Source organism: Taurulus bubalis (genome assembly GCF_910589615.1).
Source record: "Taurulus bubalis genome assembly, chromosome: 11".
Classification (NCBI taxonomy): Eukaryota; Metazoa; Chordata; class Actinopteri; order Perciformes; family Cottidae; genus Taurulus; species Taurulus bubalis.
In genome coordinates, this window is record NC_136599.1 from 17364149 (window position 1) to 17372970 (window position 8822).

Consider the following 8822-nt stretch of genomic DNA (forward strand, 5'->3'; position numbering starts at 1 on the left):
CAGTCAACATCAACTATTTTCCTGCTACAAAAAACCCTGTTGAGTGTTTATTGCTGCCATAAATCCAGTCTAAGCATTGGCAAATGTACACAGAATCCAATATCTTTATTTAAAGGAACACTTCATCCCAAAAAAATGACCATTTGTTTATCAATTACCCAGCCTGTGAGTTTTGAATTATTGAAGAAAATTATGAACAGCAAAACCACATCAAAATATCCATTTGCAAATTCTCACACAACTCTTGTGGTATATGAGTTGTCTGCTCAGTACTTCTGATACACATGCATCTTTGCAGACACAAGAACCGTGAGCGTGATGCTTATTTAAGTTGCAAGCTGCTCATCTAGAAATGTGTCTTGCGTGGTCTTTCTCAGCAAAAATAGACAATGCAAATTATGATACTGTTGAGGGCTCACAGTAGCAATGCTGTCTGTGTGGACGCTACACGCATGACAGCAGCAGCAGTTCACCGGCTGCAGCAGCTCTGTTATGGGCTAAGTTGCTGCGCTAACCTGTTAGCATACCGCAATGTAATACTACTCATTATATTAATAATTTCTGTCATATTCATTGAATGTGCTGTAACATATATTGCTTCTGTCCATACGGCAAGAGGGATCCTCCTCTGTTGCTCTCCCTCAGGTTTTTTCCCTTTTTATCCCTGTGAAAGTGTTTTTACTATCTTTATTTGGGGGAGTTTTTCCTGATCCGATGTGAGGTCCCGGGACAGGGATGTTATGTGTACAGATTATAAAGCCCTCTGAGGCAAATTTGTATTTGTGATTTTGGGCTATATAAAATAAACTGTGTTATCACATGCAATATTTCTTTGCAGCTGACATCTGCTATGTGGTATCTGTAATTATCCTGTACTGCCATACAGATTGAATGTCTTTTTCACACGCATGGTAATTGCACTGTGCATGGAGAGATGGTGAAAGAGAAAGAGAGGGTAGCTCAGTCGGTGCTGGCTCACAGACTCCCATAGGAGCACTCTTCATGCAGAGTGCTGGCTTCATGATGCCCTCCTCTCACACTAGCAAAGTAGATAGCATAAATTAAACCAGTCAGAGAGCCCTGCGGCATGGCACAAGACAGCAGACACACCGGGGTAGAGAATGAGAGAGGAAGGGGAGAAGGGGGGGCAGACAGAATGAGTAGAACTGAATTAAAGCCAGAGGTTATAGAGAGACACCAGGGAAAGGAGAGTGAGACATACAACAAGGCTGATATAGTATCTGGATGAGCCTTGTCACTGCTAATACTCGAGCTGGACTCCTGCCCTTTGCTCTTTCTGCGGGTGACAGTGCACTAGCTGACATTCAGATTAGGTGGGAAAGCTAAGAGACACAAATGATCCGGGAGTAGCTTTATTTTGAGAAGTGAGCTCTCAAGGTCACAGGTTTAATATTCCTTATATGTCAACTGAATTTTATATTTATATACATATAGGATATTTAAATGTTACACTCAAACCATTTTGAGAGGGACTGGATTGTGGTTCAGAGTTGTATGTGTGTTTTATGTTCCTAGCCAAAAGTTTACGTTGGCAATAACCACATTTTAAAAGGTGTTACTTTCCTCAAGTATAATGTTTAGACCTACATGTTTCAGCCTCAAGAGAAACGTTGCGCTCAAACTCTACATGTATAATGTAAAAAATTCTTCTCAAGTAACTCCAAGAAATTTGTCCGCCTAAGGCATGTGTAATATTATTTAAAGCCTCATTAATGACTAACTATATGTAAAATGGCTTAAGCCATGAAGAGCTTTTCACTTCAAAGTAAACTGTTATATAAACTACACTATAACATTGTTGATTTCAAAATGAAAATATATCAACTGCTCTAAATATCTACCTTATCACACTTACTGTGACGGTGTTTGTATAATACACCCTAAAGCCTGAATATTAGAAAAACAGCATATTAGTTAATGAGAAGAAGGAATTAGTGAGGACGAACATGCAGCCCTAATGAATAAAAAAATACAAAGCTTCCAGGGAAAACTGTCATTAGGAAGGAGCAAAACAGAAACTTAATGTGTTCAAATAATGGCCAGTGAAGTGTTTGTAAACCAGAAAGAGATATGATGGTATTTTTCCATTTCCCCGAAGAAGAGGTCCTAATTATGGTATTTCTTTCTCAACCAGCTGTTTGACTACATACTGTATTTACAATCTGGGAGGCTGGAGCACAGCATATCTCAGCTTTCATGATCGGTCAGCCTCCCTCTGCATAAGGAAGCTGGATCAAAGAGGCGAGCTGTCTGGCACGAGTGAGGCTGCAGATGTCACACTCACACTGTACAGTGTTCCTCCACACCTTTGAAGGGCTTGGGGGTTGTTTGATTAATCTAATTAATGAAGAATTACGTATATTGATTTCAAAAGATGTTCTCATTATGGTTGTATATTATTTAAGTGGAAAAAATCTAATTAAGGTTTCTACATTTTCCAAAGCGGATTTCTATGTGTAAAATACATACAACTCACGGTTATGCAATGAGACGATGTCAAAGTCAGAAAAGGGACGCAGACAATTTACATTAATGCATATATACGATACAGAAGAGGCAGAAAAGATGTGAAACTAAACTTTAAAGCTGCATGGAGCTTCCCGATGACTGAACCAGTTGACTCATTGAACAATAATGAAACTGCACATTTCATTAGAGCTGGGAAAATATTAAATATTATCGACATTTTGTGGAATCGTTTAGTATTGCTATGATAATGTAATGGCATTGTTTTATAAAATTCTGTTTTCAAAATACATTTTTCAAGAGAAATTACGATTAGAAATTGATGAAAATAGTCTAAAAAAATAAATAAAGTTATTTAATAAATGATGAATAATAATAATAATAATGAATGCTTAAGTATGTACTTTGTCTTATTTTTATTAACCAGCATTTTTGTTTTCACTTAACTTTTTTAATCATTTCAATATATTATCAATACACACAAATACAAAAATGAGGTTTGTCAAACAACAATAAAGCACAGAGAAAAAAGAAAAGAAAATAAAGAAGAAAACAACACATCAGACAAACAGACATAACAAAACAAAAAATAAAATAAGAATACGATCACCTCGACACCCCTTTATTATCTTTTACCTGTAAATTTGCATACCTGCATTTTCCCGAGTACATACATCCGACTACTTGGCCATTCCTCTAATTTGTTAAAAAAGCCATTTGATTTTTCCATGCTTGGTCAGTTTGGCTTGAACTGTTTTTTACCCTGGCGATCATATTTTCAAAGGCAGCTGTCTCTGCCATGAGTTTAAGCCATTCTGTGAGGGTGGGTGTATGTGGGCTCTTCCAGTTCCGCAGGATAATCTTCCCTAATCATTAACCAGCATTAAAAAAAACACAGGTACAGCTCTGTGATCTGTTGAAGAAAGTTGTGAATGGGCACGTATCTGAATTACTTACATCAACCTAACCTGGCTGGACCAACGTGAAATGTATAAATTAAGGATGCACTTATCAAGACTAAGTCAAGCATAGCTTGTTCTGTTATCATGGATTTCTTAATTCTGCTTTTGTGAAATCAGATCTGCCCACTATAATATCAGTGCACATGTCAACCCCCCCACCCCACAAACACACACACACACACACGTTTGGACGCTCTTTTCACACACATCATAGTGAAGCCGATCAATTCTTTCATTTGGGTCAATTTGTGATTCAATCACTCCTGCTTCACATCAGTTCTGGTCTCCGCACACCTAATCATCTGTATGAAGGAGATGATGGAGACTAAGAAGTATGAGTTGCTTCGGCTGCTTATACTCAACATTCAGTCACTGTCTTCAAACAGACTTCCATTAAAGGTCTTTCTCCACAAATTCATCTGGGGCCCTTTGGTTCTTGAACTTCAAAGAGCAAACGTTAAGGAAAGTCTTTGTGAAGTATGACAGCATCCGGGTTTGATGATGCTCTGAAAACTATGTGCAGGGTTGAAGGCCTCCGAAAATAGTTGCATGAGTTGGCTTATGAGACAGAAATACATTTTTATTAATACTTTTTATTTATACTTCAGAAGTGTATGGCCCAAATGGAAACAGTGTCAGCGCTTATATAGTGGATGGTTATCTATTTGATGAATATCATAACACTCAACAAAACTGTGATCCTCGACAACATGTTTGAACATTTGCTTGAGTAATAAATAACCATAATAATCCCAGACAGCTTCCTCTCTACTTGTGTCTGTGTGGGCACTGTGCTGTACGTGTGTGTGTGTGTGTGTGTGTGTGTGTGTGTGTGTGTGTGTGTGTGTGTGTGTGTGTGTGTGTGTGTGTGTGTATGTGTGTGTGTGTGTGTGTCTGGTGAGCTTTAAATGTTTTTCCGTTCTGATGAAAACGGATTGCATTTACAACTAACCAAAGGTCGCATCAGTCCCAAACTATCAATGATGGTAATTGCATAAGACATAAAGACAAAGGAGTCGATGTGATATTGATAGAAAAACAGGGGAAGCTTTGCAGCCAATTCTCACTGTTTGAATGACCACAAAAACTATGTTAAAGGTCCTGAGAACCTCTTTAACTGAAGTTACAAGGATGTTAACCATTTCACTTCACATATTTTGCTGTTCTGAAGTTCAGAAGTGGCCGAGGCACTGTTGGAAAGAGGCAATATCTCATATGTGCATGCACACATGCACCAATCAGAATTGAGAAGCTGTGGGATGGTTTGCTTATGTTGCCAGGGAGATGTCACTGTTAGACAAATCAGATCAACCCACACAGTTCAGACAGGAAAACGAAAAATGAACTGAAAGAAGCTCTGAAGAGATGGGGTGAGCTGCAAAGTAGAATGCAATTCTCTATGGGTTAGTCACTATGAGCCATCCTTATCACATTACACATTTATCATTTGACTCATTGTTACGAAAACATATTGCTTGTAACCACTTTAAAATGCAAAACCAAGTTTTTAGGTAGTTTGATCTACTCCTGACCCTGCCCAACACAGGAACAACTTCATAAATATCTTAAATTATGTAATGTTCAATCCCAATAAATGAAATTGTGCAAGGGCACAATGATATGAATAACTGCAATACATATTGCTTCTCAGGATGAAGGTGGGCCTCACCTTTGATTGGAACTTTGGAGGTCACAAATCTCCATTTTCCAATACGAATGATAACTTTGTAGTTTATCCTGCCCTTACAGGTGCAACAAAGCCCACAGGGGACTCAGGAGGATGTCAATAAATGAGTCTACACATGCCCGCACAGTCCTGAGAAGATGTCTCATCAGCCAGATCAAATAGAAACGCCTGTGTGAGAGTTCAGAGGCTTAAAGGCTTCTACAGTATGATTTTATCTTGACTGAGTCAGTTGTCGACTGTCAGACTGCATTGCACCTCATAAATCACCACTGAAATGAAGAATCTCTTTGACGATCTCAACAATGTTCATTACATGAAGATTTTTCAAATACCATGTCCTTCCATTGCCTTGAAGATTTGACCAGACATTTAAAAAAAAAAAAAATTCAACTGTTCTGCCTTTAAGTCTCCCCATGTGCAGCATAAAACCCCAGCACCCACCGGTCCCACTGGAGTAGAGTGGAAACAACATGATCTTTTTTGCTGCATCTTAACATTAAGCAAATTCCCCTGCATCAACCCTGCAATTCATTCTTTATGGGGGGGAGCAATGAGTCATTTACTCCTGACTGTCAAAGCACAGAAGAGTGTACAGATGGTCCAATACTGTGTTCAAATATGAGACATCTGCAAAGTTGTATTCTTCCACGACAATTTTTTCACTTCCATATTTCAAACATGTTTCATCACATAGCACTTTGTTTGAAATATTTACTGTCAAAGATGATACATCGAATGTCTATGATGTGCGGCATCTCCGACTGTCAAAAGGAACAGATCGTATCTTCAAATCAAATTAATGGGCTTTGTTTCCATAAGAAGTGTTGCCGATTCAAGAGTGTTACAAAACACTACAGGCATCAAAACGATTAGCTGTGTTTAGCTGATCTACTAGTGAACATAGTTTAAGATAAGACACAGATATATGCAAGATTCAGCCTAATTTCTTTGTTGCATGAAACCCACACACAGGTGCACATATACTTCCCTATCACTGAGTCGGCTCATTCAGGACTCTATCAGCCTCGCCGTGTCACTCTGTCGCTGGAGAGGATTTTCTCTGCTTTCTACATTTCCAGAGTCCAGATACACAGTAATGATTACTGAGCATCTCTGCTGTCCTGATGTAAGCATGGATCAACTGCAAGAGGAAAGAGGTATCAAACTGCAGAACGCCAATGCCTCTTCAACAAAAGGAAGCAAAATGCAGACAATGTGACCCCTGAAAACACTCGCAGTCTGCAGCGGGGCCGCGCAGATAAATTGCCAGATAGTAACAGTCATGATGGTTGATCATCTAGGGAAAACTGATGCCCATAATGCACCATTCATTGCGAAGTTCCGCCCATATGTTTTCATGCTGTCTCTAAAACAAAGAGTCTGTCTTCAAGTGGGCGTCAGTTGCCAACAGGCAAACACAGGGTGGTGTCAGCCAATTGTACATGTGCTAGCAATGTATGTAGGTATGTATGTATGTATGTATTATGTATGTATGTATGTATGTATGTATGTATGTGTGTGTGTGTGTGTGTGTGTGTATGTTTTCTATATATGTGTATGTATGTCCTTAGATTTTCTCAACAACTGTTCATTCTTGGTGTACTGCTCAAGACCCAGGGAAGCTCAGTGTTGAGTGTGAAGTTGTTTGGATGAGAGCTCCTCGACAAAGCTGCAAGCAGCAACACAGGAGGCAATCCGCACCAATTGGCACTGGTCCAGCCTACTGGAGAAGAAAGGAAGTCTGGTCTACTGTGTGAGAGCGAAACTATGACGAAAGCAGGAATCACAGTGTCATCAGCACATCCTCTGGTCACAATATTAAAGCTTTGTAAGAAAAGTGGTTTCACACAAAGATGAAAATCTGGAAAGTCAAGATCATTCTGTCATCTGAAGTAACCATGTTTAGTGGTTTTAAACATGCAGGTAGTATCACAATAAATCCCAATTCTAAACCAGCCTATATTCAGGTAGAAAACCGGTGTTATCTTTAAATGATACCCCATCGAGATTAAAAAAATATCTTTCAAACATTTTGTGTCAGGTTTAAGAGCTCTCATCAGCGAGGAAGCCTTCTCCCTCTCACTGTGGTAGCCACTGATTACTATATTTTACAGCTTTTAGATCAAAGTGCAGCTTTTAACGCCATAGGTGAGACCTGCTTGCTTTATCAAAGCCTATTTGTACTCTTTTCTTGACAGCTATGTGCTGTTATTGTAAAAAAAAGCATTATCCCCTCAAGCATTTCTCAGAACATCCCCCAAGAGTTTTAGTTTCCTGCACTGCATTATTACTTCTATTTCCACTTGCTAATCTTATTTGCAAATGCAATAAGCATGTTCATACAAACTGGTGATTCCAGCAGCTTCCCCAAGTGCGTTTATTATAAGAAAGAAAAAAAACAATGATGCTTAAAGGGCCAATTTACCTTACATTACAGAAAAAAAATCCCCATTTAGAGGCTACTGGTATAAAATATGGCTACAGAGAAGCTGCATGGCTAGATGCCATGAGGGTGTGTTGTTGTGATAATGGTGTAATGTTTTGTTGTTGTTTTGTTATTATAGTTAACTGACCCATTAATAAAGACACTGATTTTGCTCAGCTTGATAGATTTTAAGTCCACTACATTTAAGGGCTTTTTACATAAAGGTGCATCAGTGTATGAACAGATTCACTGACAAGAGTAGGTTGTGGATTATAATAACACATTTAATGCTCATTTGTAAAGAAAAGCTTTTTATCAATATATATCAATATATTTTGTATCATCAATATTTGCTCATTCAAGCTTTTTCTTTGTTTTTATTTAGTGCTAATATGGAAAAAACACTAATCTTGTAACAAAAGTGTTCCAAAGTAGTGGTAGTGGTAGCAGTAGTAGAAGTGCTGTGTAATCTGCTGCAGACAAGGGCCCACAGATAATGTGCTTCCTGTGATCTCCAGGCAGTGTTCTTCCTTTACCAGAACGTCTTTTGAGACTACATCATTCACAAAAATTAACTGAGCATAATCCAAACTGTAGTCCTGTTAATTAGGCTGTTCATTAATTTTGAGATTTAAAGGGATATTACTTTCCCGAGGAAACAAAGACAGTTTGCTCCTACTAAACCATCTGTCTGTTTTCAGAACGTTTGAAGAGATATGTCTCATCAACAATAAATATGGATTGAGGACTCCTCATTATGTGCCAAGTGTAAAAGTATCCTTGATGTTTTGTGTTAACTAGACAGGTTGGCCGCACTAATTGATTCATATCACTTTTTGGAGGTTAATCTCTCTCCATGGTGCCCTTTGAGAAGCACAAATTGATACATTGATTTTACGATGTCTAATAATCCCACTAATGGGGGATTGTTTGTTTTGTTTTATCTGAACCCTAATTGTGTACATTTAGTAGCTACACTTGCTCTAAGGATTGCCATACTGGTTGTCTATTTGGGCAACTATTTTAGTCCAGACTGAAATATCTCTTGGACTACTGGAAGGTTTGTCTCTAGCAAAAGATGAATCCTATTGATTTTGGCGATCCCTTGATATTTCCTCTAGCTTCACTATAGAATTTACTTTTTTGTTTGTCTACAGAATGGATTTCCATGAAATTAGGTACAAACATCCACAGTGCTCACAGCCCAGAAGACATTAGCATGTTAGTATGCTGAAGTTAGCACGAAACATCCTACAGCCAC